Source organism: Equus przewalskii, chromosome 11 (genome assembly GCF_037783145.1).
Source record: "Equus przewalskii isolate Varuska chromosome 11, EquPr2, whole genome shotgun sequence".
In the NCBI taxonomy this organism is placed as follows: Eukaryota; Metazoa; Chordata; class Mammalia; order Perissodactyla; family Equidae; genus Equus; species Equus przewalskii.
Window position 1 is genome coordinate 32,216,440 of NC_091841.1, and position 14,311 is coordinate 32,230,750.

Below are 14,311 nucleotides of genomic sequence, written 5' to 3' on the forward strand. Positions count from 1 at the left end.
CACTGCTCTCCCAGACCACTTGCTATGGTCCCATGGACGTCAGGTGTTCCAAGCCTTGCATTGGCTCCTGCTGGCCCAGCATCTGCCTGTCAAAGTCCTAGGGCTCCTTCCACCCATGGCATGTCCCTCCAGGAGGCCTGCCCCCACCCTGGAGGGACCCCTCTTCCTGTTCTGTTCCAGACTCTGGGCTGCTGAGAGCCAGGCCCTGCCTTGGTCATACTGTGTGTCTGGTGCCCCAAGTCTGGCAGAGAGGAAGCAGCACATACATGCTGACCCCCCATTCCTGGTGGAGTGGGGACCGGGGGTCCAGAACCAGCACTGCGTGTGCCCGCAGCTGTCCCCTTCCTCAGTGCTCTGTGCATTTGCTCTTCTGTCATTTCTGTGTCCATCCCTCCTCTCTTGGACCTCTTCCCAGCACCCAGCAGAATGTTCCAGCACCCACCAGAACATTCCAGCTTATTCGTAGTTGTGAGGATAATGTCACTGTCTCAAGCACAGCAGAGGATGACAAGTTCATGTTGTTCCTGACCCTTTGTGCTTATGGGCAGCTGGCGCCTGGCCCGCCAAGCTCTTGGTTTGCAGGCGGCTGACCCATGATGGGTCCTGCGTCTGGTCACTGTGCCCTGGCAGAAGGGCGGAAAGCATTCTGGAGAGGGGTTGCAGCCACTCCCTGCTTCTTGGGGCTACTGGTGGACATCCTCCTTGGGAGTTGGCTGGGCAAGATCGAGCCTGAGCACCCACCTCACTGGGTGCTGGGCTACCCGTGGCCTCATCACATGCCATTGAGATTTGGCTCTGACCCGGCCACATCACTGGTGAGCCCCTGGGACGTGCTCCCCGCCTGGCCACTAGAGTGGGCACAAAGGACAATTGTGCCAACAAATGCCCAGTGCCCCCACAACTCCGGATTCAGGGGCAGACCATTGTCGCGATGCAAATGGGGGCTTTCTGCAAATGCTAATGGGCAGGTCGGGCGTGGGGAGAAGCATCATTTGCTGTTTGCTGAATACGGAGCAGCCCTAAATGATGCTGTCCATTCAGCCTGTTGGTGTTGAGTCCTTAGTGACATCTGCGGAATGTTAATGAGGCGCAAGTGCAGGGAGAGTCAGGCGCCTTTTGTGGAATGCTCCCGCACGGAGGAGTTTTTCCTTTCCTGCCAACTCGATAAGTCAGCCCAGCCCGGAGCCACTGGCTTTCTGGAGCCTGAGCTGTCGCCCTGGCCCCCAGGGATTCAGAGTGGCCCCCGCCCCGTGGGTTACCTGATACTCCTGAGTCCTCCTCGCCCAGAGGCCCTTGAGAGCCCTGGTGTGGGGAGACAGGGTGCTAATCCCAGGGCAGATGCCATCACTGGGAAAGGCCTGCAGCCCCAGTTCCCATGTGGTGGGGCACGACAGCCATGCTGAATTCCACCATCAGGCCAGACCCAGGCCTCGAAGCTGAACCTCGCCAGGGAGCACTTTCTGGGTGCGTGAAGGGGCCTGTTAGGCAGGAGTCATCCCCATCCCAGCACAGTGCTTGTCCACAGTGCCCACAGCAACGCATCCTATGCACAACGCCCGCTGCCCGCCTCTCGCCAACCTCGGTGGTTTCTCTCTGTGTCTCAAGCTCACGGTGTCTCTGGGCTTCTGTCTTGTGACCCTCAGGCCCAGTGTCTGAGGCAGAGCTGCCCACTCTCATTCCTGACGGGTTCCAGAGCCTGTCTGAGCCGCTGTAATTCCTGGATGGATCCCCATGTTCCAGGAAAATGTAACTGGCAGCTGGAGGACTTGCTCACGGGGAGGGATGGCACAGGCAGCAGGAGCGCCCCCTTCACAGTTTCTATCCTCTTGCAAGTCCTAGTCCTTCCATTGCTCACCCTGTCTTGGCTCACCAGTGACTGTTCATGAGGGCCTGCTCTGTGCAGGGCCTGAGTGAGGTCCTGTGGGGTGGCAGGGTGTCCTTGCCATCCCAGGAGGAAGATGGGCGAAGCGGCAGTGTGGCAGGGAGTGTGGGCCTCTGAGGGATGGGCACCTGGCTTGGCCTGGTCAGGCCTAGGAAGGCTTCTTGGAGGAGGTGACATTAGGGCTGAGTACCAGTGCTGGGGAGGGAAAGGAAGGGCATGAGCAGCAGAGCAGCTTGGACAGAGGCGCGGAGGGGGCCAGCTGCTCTCTGCGCATCTCCACACGGTGGCTAGGCAACCTCATCTGTAAAGTGGGTGCTGACCTTGCTGCCTCACGGAGAGGCCCATGTGGGCTCCCGGCGCACTCAGTGCTGTCTGGGTCATCCTGGCTCCTGACTCGAGGTCTCGGGTGTGTGGAGTGACCAGGAGCCCACAGGCGTTGAATGGGCCAGATCTCAGAAGTCCACGGAGCAGGAGTGGCTGTGGGTGAGCTATACTGCTCCCCTGGGGGAGCAGAGATGGGGGAGGTCAGGGACCATGGGCAGGACATGGTGGCAGGCCAGTCCAGGACCTGAAGTGATATTGTCACATTGGGACCCTGGGGAGGAAGAGGAGCTAGAAACCAGCGGGAGGTGGAATCTGGGGACTCGGAGACCCCGGGTACAACAACGGAGGGCAAAGCGGAGTTTAAGATAGGCTACTGGGGAAAGAGAGAGGCCATTTACTGTCATCACAAAACATTTCAGGGAAACAATGAAGTTCAGAGAATGACGTGCCAAAAGCCCAAGTGCTGGGGCAACATGCATCCAATGCACAGAGGCCCCAGCCTGCACTGGGGGTCTGTTGCTCCCACTCACCACTCACGTCGGTGAGCTCTTGTGAGCCCACTCACGGGGTGCTCTGCAGCGGCCACCTGCAGCTCACTCTCTGTGCTGCCCACCCCACCCGGCCTTGCCTTTCGCCTCTTCCCCCTTTCAAGGCTGTGCGTGCTGATTCTGCATTTTTGGTGGGTCCCGCAGGATTCTCTCCTGAATGCTCCGCTGACTGCCATCCGCAGTTGATCCATGGCCCCTGAAACTCACTGGGGCCCGGCGTGCTCTAAACCCCATGGCCTCTTGCCTCTCCCATTTCATGGGCCATTGCTGTCCTGTGTTTGGGTTTCACCTTTCCCAGCAATCCTCTGAATTAGTCACTTGTTGTTGTTGTATACAGTTGAGACTTGCTTATACTTACCAACAGATTTGCCAATTTTCCGTCTCACAGTTTGGATTTAAGCTCCTTCTTCCTGAAGCCTTTGCTTTCTTCAGTGAAGGTTCGTCGATAGGCAGCTCAGTATTTGTTTGTCTAGAATGTTTGGATTCTGCCTGTGCTCTCAGATGATGGTTTAGTTGGGGAGAAGGTTATAGATTGAGATATGTATTTTCTCTGAACACTCGGGAGATATTCCATGGTCTCCTGGCTTCTGTGCACTGTGGAGATAACTGACAAGTAGGGCATCCTCGCCCCTCTGGCGACTCTGAATACCTTCTCTTTGACTTTGATATTCTGTCATTTCTCTACAGTGAATCAAGGTGAATTATTTTTATTTATTCTGCCTGCAATTTGTTGTGATTTCTGAATCTGAGGGTTTATATCTTTCATCGTGTGGAAGATCAACCCCATCATGTCATGGATTGTTAAAAATATTGCCTCCCCTAATCGCTCTAGTCTCTCCTAGAAGCTTCGACTTGGCCATCTTGTTCTGCCCTCTTTGGCTGTCTCCAGTATTTTCCATCTCCATCTCCCTGTGCTGCATCCTCGGTGGCTTCTTTCTGGTTTATTAACTTCAGATGTATCTAATCCAATGGTTACTCCATCCATTGAGATTTTAATTTCAATTACCACTTATTTTTTTCATTTCTGTTTGTACTTGTATGTGGGGTTAATCTGCTTGATCTTAGCATCTTGTGTCTTCCTCATAATTTACATTACAACTTTGAATTTTTAGGTCCTTTGAACATGCTTATTTCATCGCCTCTGTCTTATAGCTTCACCATCTGTGGTTCTCAGAGTCTAACTCTGCTCACCGTGGCTTCTCCTGACTCTTGCTCATGGTGGCTTGTTTTCTTGTGGGTTTGTAAGCTTAGGTTGTGGTGGCGGTTGTTATCTGTGGGGTTCCTGTGTGCCCTGATGGAGGGGACCAGGTTCTCTGGAGAAGTTGTCCCTTTGCTTGTACAGGGTGACCCAGTGAACCAATCCAGAACCTCTGTGGTGTTGGTTTATAGCTTTGGATTTTCTAGACAACTGTCTAGCATAAATACAAACCCAACCTCTTGTAAGAATGAGCCTAAGCTACACATACGAAGAGGAGACTTTTGACTTATCTCCCAAAAAATAGGCCAAGACTAGTGAATTTCCTTTTTTCCTCCGTAGCCAATGCACGGGTTTTCCTTGTTTGATTTGGGGCTACTATTGGCTCAGCCTTTCTAGGGGCCCAGGTTTATAAAGGGAGCCTCAGTTACCGATTCTTGCCTCGTGCTGGTTCCAGGCCCTGCCTCTTCTTCTTGGGGGCCAATAAAGTCCACACTGCATCTCCTCAGGGGGGCAAACTCCCAGGAGCGCCTGCGTGTCAAGACCAGCACAGTCTGTTTGCTGCAGCTGCTTCCTCCCTGGCCCGTGGGGACCCCTCCCTGCCAGGCCAGCGCATTGGTGCCGTGGAGGGACGTTTCTTTCGTCTCAGCAAGCCTCTCAGGGAACTTGTAGGGAGAGGCTTTTCATGGCATCAGGTCCACTTGTTGCCAGAAACAAAAGTCCTCAGCTTAGTGGCAGGAAAACAAGGGCAGCCACGAGCTCCCCATTGGCAGATGGCCAGGCAGCGGTGTTGCAGGTTGGAACTTTCCTGGGGGTCCCCCGAATCACCTGGAGAATTTTACTTTTAACACAGACTCAGAAGCCTACCCGAGATTTTGAGCCACAGTGCCTTTGGGGAGGCCCATGAATGTGCGTCTGTAACGAGCCCCCCAGGTTACCCTGAAGCAGGGTGGCCCTTGGATTGGCACTGGGGACCTAGAGTGTGGGGTCCAGCACCGGGTCGCAGGGAAGCCAGAGCAGGGCTTCTGTGACGTCCTCGGTCTCACCCGGGTCAAAGTTTCCTTGTTCGGGACAAGAGCAGGGTCCCAGGCGCCCTCCTGGCATCTCTACCCCTGCTCTGGTCTCAGGGTGTGAGGTTGGCCCAGGCTCTGGAGACGACTTCTGATTATAACGTCTGGTGACCATCCTGGGTGCCAAACATCAGTCATGCCAGTCTCAGGGTCCTGGGGAAGCGGCCCCCACAAGGTCTTGCAGGCTGAGGGCCTGGGATTCCTTGTGTGGGTGCAGGGATGCGGCGGAGCAGGAGGACAGGCTGGACCAGGCTCCTCGTTTGTTTCCTGAGCTCCTGGATCAGAACCTTCTTGATGCTGCCCCCCGCCCCCAACTGCTCACTCCTGTCCCTTCCTTTCCACCCCCGTGGCTTTGGTTCTCTTCCAGCCTTCGGGCCTCCACTCAGGAGGATATCACTGTACCCTCCTCACTGCCTCCCCCTATTCTGCTCTGTGCGGCCAGTGAACAGCTTAACAAATGTGTCTACCTCACACAGAGGTCCAGGCAGGCTGTGGCGCTGCTCAGACCCTAGGAATTCCCCATCCCCTCCAGGCCACTGTCCGGAAGTCTCTCTGAGTCTCGTGACACCTGGTCCTGCCTCACATTTCGAGCTCACACCTCTGCCCTACTAACCAGGCCCTGTCCCCACCCACAGGTGGCTTTTCCACCTGGTAACCTTTGCCCAGCGGACTTTCCACCACTGCTCACCTCTTCAATTTGTCCACTCTCAAATTTTGAAAGACACTTTTTCTCTGATTAGGGAAGTTGTATATGTTTCTCATAGAGCACATGAAACATCCAGAAGAGAATAATGAAGAAAGAACAGTTGCCTGTTGTCTTACCGCCCAGAGGGAGCACCTGTTAGGGTTTTGACATATGTCCCCCCCACCTTAGTTTTAATGAACATACACACCCGGGTTGGTTCCACCCCAATCGTTCAGTACTATTCCTGCTTTTTCACTTGTTACGTGATTGTTACCACAAAGCATTTGAAATTCTTTTTAAATTGATTTTTGTTGCGTCTAGTCAAATATTAATGCCAGTGGCTTCATGTTCTTGACTTGCTGCATTAGGAAGGACCTGTGGACTATTTTGGAACTACAGCGGGGACACGTTTCTGGTTTTGTCGGAACTGGAGTCAGCACTTTACTGTTTTGGTTGACGTTCCTGGTTCGTAACTCTTCCTCTGTCAAAGAGGAAATAAAATCTCAAATTACAGAAAATTTAGAAAAATAATAGCAGAAACACTTCATATCGGATCCTATAATATATATTTAAAGGATTTAAATGATTATTGATAATATAATTGGCAGATACAAGATCAATATGCAAAAGTAAATTCTATTTCTATGTTCTAGCAGCAAATAATCTGAAATTGGCATTTTAAAAATACCACTTACAGTAGCGTTACAAATATGAAATACTTAGAGATTAATCTGACAAAAGATGTGGGTTGTACCCTGAAACTACAAAACATTGCTGAGAGAAATTAGAGAAGGTCTAAATAAACGGAGAGGGGCCCATGGCGCATCACAAGACTCGATGTGGATCTCTAAATTGAATGTAGCGTCAGTCAGGATCCCAGCAGGCGTGCTGGAGAAATTAACGAGCTGATTCTGAAATTCATAGGAAATGAAACAACCTAGAATACCAGACAACTCTGAAAATGAACAAAGTTGGAGGATAGCACTAGCAGCATGGTATGAGCATAAAAATAAGCAAAGAGATCAGCAGAACAAAATAGAGAGTCCAGACAGACCTGCATACTCAGGGACAGCTGATTTTTGACAAGGTGCAAAGAGAACTTGGTGAAGGATAGTCTTTTCAACAAGTAGTGTTGGAACAACTGGATATCCATATACCAGAAAATGAACATGGAGCTACAGCTTGCATAATATATGTAAATTAACTCAAAATTTATGATAGACCTAAATTTAAAGCCTAAAACTTATAGAAGAAAACATAGGAGAAAATGTCTGCGACTTTGAATTAAAGATTTTCTAGACCTGACACCAAAAGCACAAGCCGTAATAAGAATAAATAGATTAGACTTATGAAAATTACAACCTTCTCTTTGAAAGACATGATTAAAAGAATGAGAAGACAAACCAGCAATTGGGAGAAAATATTTTCAAATCTTACATATGATAAAGGACTTGTACCCAGAATATATGAGGGACACTTACAACTGAATAAGAAGAAGACAAACAACAAATGAAAAATGGGCAGGGGGCCGGCCCCGTGGCCGAGCGGTTAAGTTCGCACGCTCCACTTCAGTGGCCCAGGGTTTCGCTGGTTTGGATCCTGGGCACGGACGTGGCACCGCTCATCAGGCCATGTTGAGGCAGCATCCCACACGCCACAACTAGAAGGACCCACAACTATAAGTATACAGCTAACTGCTGGGGGGTGGATTTCGGGAGGAAAAAAAAGCAAAAAAAAAAAAAAAAACCACAAAAACATTGGCAAGTTGTTAGCTCAGGTGCCAATCTTTAAAAAATAAAAAGAGGGCAAAAGGTTTGAACAGACACTTCATCAAAGAAGATATGTGGTTATGTGGTTAAGCACGTAAAAAGATGCTCAACATCACTAGTGATTAGGGAAATGCAAATTAAAACAACGAGATACTACTGCACAATTATTATATTGGCTAAAATTAAGAAGATTAACCATACTAAGTGCTGACAAGGATGTGGAGGAAATGGAACTCTCATACACTCCTGATGGGAATGCAGAACAGTGGAAAACAGTTTGGCAGTTTCTTAAAGTGTTAAGTATAGACCTGCCATGTTACCCAGCCATTCTATTCCTAGGTATTTGTCCAGGAGAATTAAGAGCAAATGCACATACTGACACTTGTGCATGGAATGTTCATAGCTGTTTAATGAAAACTGGGAACAACCAAATGCCCATCAATATTTGAATAAATTTTTTTAAAGTTGTAGTGTATCCATACAATGGAATACTACTCAAAAATAAAAAAAGGAATAAGCTATTAATACACACAACAGCCTTGATGAATCTCAAAATAATTATGATGAGTGAAAGAAACCAGACAAAAAAGGAGTACATACTGTCTTATTCTATTTATATAAAACTCTAGAAAATGTAGACCAATCTAGAGTGACAAAAAGATCACTGGTTCCCTTGAGGTGGGGAAGCGTGGGGACAGCGTCGGGAGGAGGAGTGCAAAAGGCACAAGGATCTTTTGGGGGCATTGGATATGCTCGTCATCTTCATTGTGGCGATGGTTTCCTCACGTGTCACAAGTTACCAAATTGTATACTTTCAACGTGTGCATTTATTATAGGTCAATTACGCCTCCATGAAAACATATGTAAAATAAAAACATTTCACATAGCAAAAAAATACCAAAAATCATTTAAAAAAATCATAACCTGGGGAAAATTGTTGCTACTTATATCACAGACATAGGCCTAATTTCATCGATGTATTAAGAAGCTCTTGTAAATCATAAAGATAAAAGGAAAAAAGGTATAAAAACAGTTCTCACAAAAGGAAATGCCAAGAATTTTTAAGCATGAAAAGATGCAGATAACCCTGATTATGATGAGAGAAATGCAAGTTAAAGCAATGGGACTTTTTTACTTCTCTGATTATTGAATTTTAAAGCGTTTGATGACACTCTATGGGCGCGCGTGTACAGGGAAACCCTCCACTTCAGTGATTGCTGTTGGGAGAATAAATTGATGCAACCTCTGTGGAGACGCATGAGACAATTTCAATGAAAATTAAGAAGCATATGCCCTTCAACCCTTCCAGAAACTTATTCTACACTGACAGTGCACATTTGCAAAATGATCCATTATGAGGATACTGATTTCTGCAATTGTTAAATAGCAAAATATGGTAAACCACGGACATATCCATCAGTGGAGCTCTCCTTAAAGAAAGTATCGCATATCCATTGAACCAGTCGTTAAAACTGTGAAACTGTCCTCTTGGTGCTGATGAAAGACATCCGGGATATCTGATTCTAGAAATAACGGTGTCTCAGGTTCAGAAGAGTGGGAAAGCTGCCGTGATGTGGGCGCAAATACATTTTACAAAAGGGAGATCTGTCTGCCTTGTCCTGTGTGCCGGAACACTTCGAAGAACATTGGATTGATCTTCTCTTTAAAAGTTAAATGTTAGAACTAAGTGGTTAAACTATCTGGGGCTGGTACGTGTTTTAAAGAACTTTAATCTCCTCTTAGTCTGTTTTATGGTAATTTGTTCTAAGTAAATTTACTGCCTCTTTGGGGGTAATTTATTCATTGCTATTTAATTCCGCCAGGGTTTCATTTATGTCACCGCTTGGTCGAAACTAATTTTCTCCTTTAGTGGTTTAATGTCTTCCGTCACTGCCTCTCTTTTTTTCTTGCCTGAGCTTTTATAGCTTTCTCTTTTTTTCTTAAGCTCATGAAAGATTTATCTATTTCATTTTATTTATTATACTTTTATTATCTTATCAGAAAACTACCTTTTTGCTGTTTTTGTTTTCTATTTCACCAACGGGGGCTTTTATGACTATTAACTCCCTCTTCCTGGTTAACTTTCTTCATTTTCTTAATTTAATTAAGAGTAAAACTTAGTTCGTTTATTTAAAGTCTTTCTTCTAAAAGACGTTTTAAAGGTTATAAATTTTCCTCTGATTGTAGCGTTAGCTGTGACACATAAATCTTACAATGAAATATGTTCCTTTTCATTGCTTTCTGGATGGTTTTTACTTTGTATTTTTATTTTCTCTTTAATCTAGGGTTCGTGTAAGAAATATTTTCTTCATTTTTGAGCAGTACATTTTTTATCACTGTTATTTATTTCTAATTTAACAAGCTTACAGTAAGAGGATGTGGCCTGTGAAATCTCTCCTCTTTTTTTTTTTAAGATTTCATTTTTTTCCTTTTTCTCCCCAAAGCCCCCCAGTACATAGTTGTATATTCTTTGTTGTGGGTTCTTCTAGTTGTGGCATGTGAGACGCTGCCTCAGCGTGGTTTGATGAGCATTGCCATGTCTGTGCCCAGGATTCAAACTAACGAAACACTGGGCCGCCTGCAGCAGAGCACGTAAACTTAACCACTCGGCCACGGGGCCAGCCCCAATCTCTCCTTTGTTTTAAATGAAGATCTTCTTTGTGTCCAAGTACGAAAATGAAATCACCACTCAGCCTGTAACACAGGTATGAGGTGCGTTATTAATTTCAGTGGATGTTGCCAAGCTGCTTTTCTCCAGGGCAGTCTGAACTTGCTTTCCCACAGGCAGGGCTCCCTTCATGACATCCCTGCCAGCCACCGTCAGCAGAGCCATTTTCCACCTTGTCAGCGGGGTGGGGCAGTGTTTCTCCACTGCAGCACTATCAATATTCGGGGCAAGATCAGTCTTTGATGAGGGGGCTATTATATGCATTGTGGGATGTTTAGCAGCATCCTTGGTCTCTGCCAGGGAGCCAGCAGCACTATCCCCTTGGTTATGACACCCAAAATGTCTCTAGATATTGCTAAAAGTACCCTGGGGGTAAAATTACCCCTAGTTGAGAACCACTGGACTGAAGTGATCACTTAGAGTTTTTTGAGTTTTTTAAAAAGCTGTTTATGTGGAAATAATTTTGAACTACAGAAAAACTGCAAGAATGAGGTAGAAAACACTCAAATACCCTTGACTAAGATTCGGTTCACTGATTGTTAACATTCTGCTTCATTTATTTTATAATTTGTACCCCTTTTCTATATGTATATTCACGCAACACTTTTTTTCTGAACCATTTGAAAGTAAATTGCACACTTTATAGCCCTTTGCCCCTAAAGGTTTTGCTCTGTATTTCCTAGAAATAAAAGTACTCCCCTTTAAAGCTACAACATGGTTAACCTCTGCAATTAAATGTTGATCCAGTCCATTTACCTAATCCACCATCTATATTCCAGTTTTGCCAGTTGACATGGCAATGTCCTTTGGAGCTTTTCTTCCTCCAATGCAGGATCCATTCCAGGGTCAGTATTGCCTTTTGTTGTCATCTCTTTAGCCTCCTTTAATCTGGAACATTTCCAATGTCTATCTTTTATGACATTGACATTGACATTTTGAAGGATACGTTCCCACCACCTCCTGGGCGGTGGAGGGGGGAGTTTGTCTTCTGTTTCCTGGTGGTTAGATTCAGGTGTGCATTCCCAACTGGAACACTCTGTACCTCTTGGGGTATCACGACTCGAGGCACATGATGCCATCTGCCCCTAATTGGTGCTGTTACTTTAATCACCCAGTGGAGGCACTGTCCTTTTGCTCCACTGAGCAGTTACTTTGTTTTGCCTTGTAACCAATAAACAGTCTGGGAGAGATACTTTAAGGCCATGCAAATATCCTGCTCCTTATCAAAAAATGTCTCCCAGATTTAGAGGCTTTCTGGAACCAGATTTTATTAGTGGTTGCAAAATGGCTTTCCAACTCCAGACCCCTTCCACAAAAGTACTGGGAAAAAAATGCCGTCCAGCTAGAATGGTATTCCAAGAGAAAATATCTCAACATTCTACTGTGATAAAGGCCTTCTTTCTCTCCCAGTGATTTATTTCCATGGAATTTATTATCTATATGCATAGGCTACTGAATTTTTTATTATAAGTTTTTACCGTCCTTAATTACTTTGATATTCAAATTGTCCCAGATGTGGCCAGTGAAAGCCCCTTTAAGCTGGCTTCTGTGTATTTGTGACATGCTCGCTTATTTGTTTATTTTTTTAAGCATTTCTTTATGTTCTGGAATAACAAGATTCAGGCTCATTTTATACCCACTCTGCCCCAGCCCTCGAATGAGCCAATTTTCTGAGTACTGGTTCCTTTTAATGGGGAATGAAATCATTAGAAACCAAAGTCTGGTCACTGGGTCTGCTCATTGCCACTAGGTCTCTTTTCTTCTAGGCCCTTTCTGTGCATGGAGCTAAGGAAACATATGCATATATATGCACATGTAAATTCACACTGTACTTACATACATACACACGGACACACAGACGCACACACACAGAAATATATTCCCACCAGAACTCCTGAGTCCACACCCATGTCTAGTTCGCCCCCACGGCACTGGGTTCTTCCTTCTTTGGGAGTCCCTTCGTCCACAACGAGATGCTTGGTTCCCAGCCACATCAGCGCACAGCCTCACTGCTGTCTACAGTGCATCTAAAATACTTTTCTTAATTGCTTCGTCCTTATCACTACAAAATCAAACCTACTGAAAAGAGTCCAAGATTTGTTTGTAATTCTCGGTCTCACCCTACTCGAGACTGAGGGTATACAGTCAAATACTAGCTAGAGTCTCCAATTACTTGCATTAGTGATTTTCTCCTTCTCTCCCTCTCTCTCCTTTCAATGTGGTTATGTTACTCATTTGAAAATTAGTTGGGTACATTTCATTTTTAACTTGTTTTTTAAAACGCCACTTTATTGAGGTATAATTTACATACCATAAAATTCATCCATTTTCAGTGTAATTTTAGCAGTTTACTAACTTGTGGAATCATTACCACAATCTAGGTTTAGAATACCCCCCACCCCAGCATTAGATCCATCGTGCCCGTTTATAGTTAATCCCTGTTCCCACTTCCAGCCCCCAGCAACCACTGATCTACTCTCTAGTGGTCTCCATAGCTTTGCCTTCTCTGGACAATTCGTATAAACAGAATCATAAAATGTAATCTTTTCTCTCTGGCTTCTTTAAGCATATTTTTGAGGTTCATCCAAGTCATACCAAATGAAAGTATTTCGTTCTTTTTTATTGCTAAAAAGTATTCCATTGTGTGGATATAGCACTTTGTTTATCCATTCATCAGTTAAAGGATATTTGCATTATTTCCACCTTTTGGCTATTATAAATAATGTGGCTATGAATATTCACGTGCAAGACTTTGTGTGAACACATGCCTTCATTCCTCTCGAACAGATACCTAGGAGGAGAATTGCTGAATCAAATGGTAACTCTCTGTTGAACTTCTTGAGGAACGGCCACTGTTTTCCGGAATGGATGCGCCATTTTCCATTCCCCCCTCACCCCGCCCAGCAATCTGTGGGGGTTCCCATTTCTCCATATCCTTACCAATATTTGTTATTGTCTGTCTCCCTTGTTACAGCCATCCTATTAGGGGCTTCGCCCTACTGGTTTTGATTTGCATTCCTCCAGTGATTCATGCTGCTCAGAACTTTTTCATGTGCTTATTGGCCAATTATATATCTTCTTGATGAAATGTATATTCAGTTCTTTTACCCATTTTTAAACATTAAACTTTGTGTTTTCAGACATTCACATGCAAGCATAAGAAATAATACAGAGAGATCCCATGCACCTTTTACATAGTTTCTGCCTGTGGTAACATCTTCTGAAACTCCACAGTAAAAACTAGGATAGCGAGCGACATCGAGGCAGCCAAGATACAGAACATTTCCATCTCCACAAGGGTCCCTGGTGTTAGCTCTCTTATAGACACACCCACTTTCCTCCCACTCCCGTCCCTCCTTAATCCCTTGAAACCACTAATCTGTTCTCCAATTCTGTAACTGTCATTTCAGGAATGTTATATAAATGCAATCACACAGCACATGACATTTGGGATCGTCTCTTTTGACTTAGTCTCTTAAGACTAAGTCTCTTAAGATTCGTTCAAATTGTTTTTTGTATTCGTAGTTCACTCATCTTTATAGCTGAGTAGAATTCCATGATATTGATGTACCACAGTTTGTTTAGCCATTCACCCACTGAAGAAAATCTGGGGTGTTTCCAATTTGGGGTTATTATAGATTGTGGTAGGCTGGATAATGGCCCCCAGAGTATTCAGGTCCTAATTCCTAGAACTGTGACTATCACCTTAAATGGCAAAGGAGACTCTGCAGATCCTTAAATTGAGGCTCTTGAGATAGAGACATGATCCTGGATTATCCAGGCGGGCCCACGTCATCAGAAGTGTCCTTAGAAGAAGGAGGCAGAGGGAGATGTGACTTTAGAAGAGAAAGGTGGTGTTACATTGGAAGCAGGGGGAGAAAATTCAATGCTGTGCGACGAATGGGTCTTGAGCTAAGAAGTGCCGGTGGCTCCCAGAAGAAAAGGCAAGGAAACAGATGCTCTCCTCCAGCCTCCACAAGGAGTCAGCCCTGCCAGTGACTTTTAGTCCCATAAGATTCATTTCAGACTTCTGGCCTCCAGAACTATAAAAAAAGAAATCTGTGTTGTTTTAAGCCACTAAGTTTGTGGTAATTTGTTACAGCAGCAATACGAAGCTGATGCAGTCATGCATCGTTTCATTTCATGATGGGGATACATTCTGAGAAATGC

The 14,311-nt window shown here is 45.6% G+C and overlaps 1 protein-coding gene and 1 long non-coding RNA gene across 8 annotated transcripts in view; both read left to right on the forward strand.

Annotated features, from left to right (window-relative positions):
• KCNQ1 (potassium voltage-gated channel subfamily Q member 1) overlaps window positions 1-14,311 on the forward strand; it is a 389,488-nt gene that overhangs the window by 159,707 nt on the left and 215,470 nt on the right. The window lies entirely within an intron of this gene.
• Window positions 10,916-13,233, forward strand: LOC139074406 (uncharacterized). The gene is made up of 2 exons (XR_011523999.1): window positions 10,916-10,986; window positions 13,116-13,233. It is a non-coding gene; the product is annotated as an uncharacterized lncRNA (long non-coding RNA).